This window comes from Alligator sinensis, unplaced genomic scaffold, assembly GCF_000455745.1.
Source record: "Alligator sinensis unplaced genomic scaffold, ASM45574v1 scaffold37_1, whole genome shotgun sequence".
NCBI lineage: Eukaryota > Metazoa > Chordata > Crocodylia > Alligatoridae > Alligator > Alligator sinensis.
The window spans coordinates 3,374,925-3,375,787 of record NW_005841955.1 but is presented as its reverse complement, the minus strand read 5'-3'; positions in this window follow the sequence as shown (position 1 = coordinate 3,375,787).

Below are 863 nucleotides of genomic sequence, written 5' to 3'. Positions count from 1 at the left end.
TGCTCTGCAAGGAATGTTCCTATAGGTGCCTGCAAATGCAGGGGTGGGGGCGGTGGGAGTGAAGGGGAAAACCAAAATGGTTCTAGTCTGCCATTTTGTTTGTGAGCGAGTCATGTAGCCAGGTCATGACCTTGCTGTTACAGACTGGTTTAAACTAGTGTTTTTCTCCAGTAATAAGTTGAAGACATGTGTAGACTTGTCTGCGTCGTGGCTAATGTTGATTGGTTTATACTGTTGCTATGCTTATGATGTCACATTTTCTATATTACCCCCTCACTGCCTATGTTCAGAGTCAGACCTCATGGCAAAATTCTGAATTCGGGTATGACGCTGACCAGGAATGCTTTCTTTATTAAACTAAGTCTTTAACTTCAATTGGCCTGTTCGTTTGAGCCTCCGCCCAACGAACCCGGGGACAAAGTTTTCCCCCTACAGTTTTCTGGTGTCAGAAGTGGGATTGCGGCAGAACACTGAGTTGGCAGTTTGAACAGTCTGGGGAGACAATTGACACCCGTGGCGCCAAAACTCAGAGCTAAGAGATCCTAATTAAAAAATCTCACTGAACGGGTCTCAGTGTTCCCTAGCCTGGACAAGTAACGTCTTCTCGGTGGTAAGAACTCCCTATGTTACTTTTATAAGTATAAGACTTAATTTATTTTATCTGACTGACTGAAAGATACTTTATTTGAAACTGACTGACTTGGGATCCTGACAGGTAGACTGTTCTGATTTTGTCTGGGGACGCCTAGACTTTTCTCTGTTTATCCCTTTGCTACTAGCCTCTAACAGTCTGTCCTGATAACTCTGATTTATATTTGAGAGATTGTCTTGTGTTCTTCCCTTGTGTCTGGTTCACCGGGAGG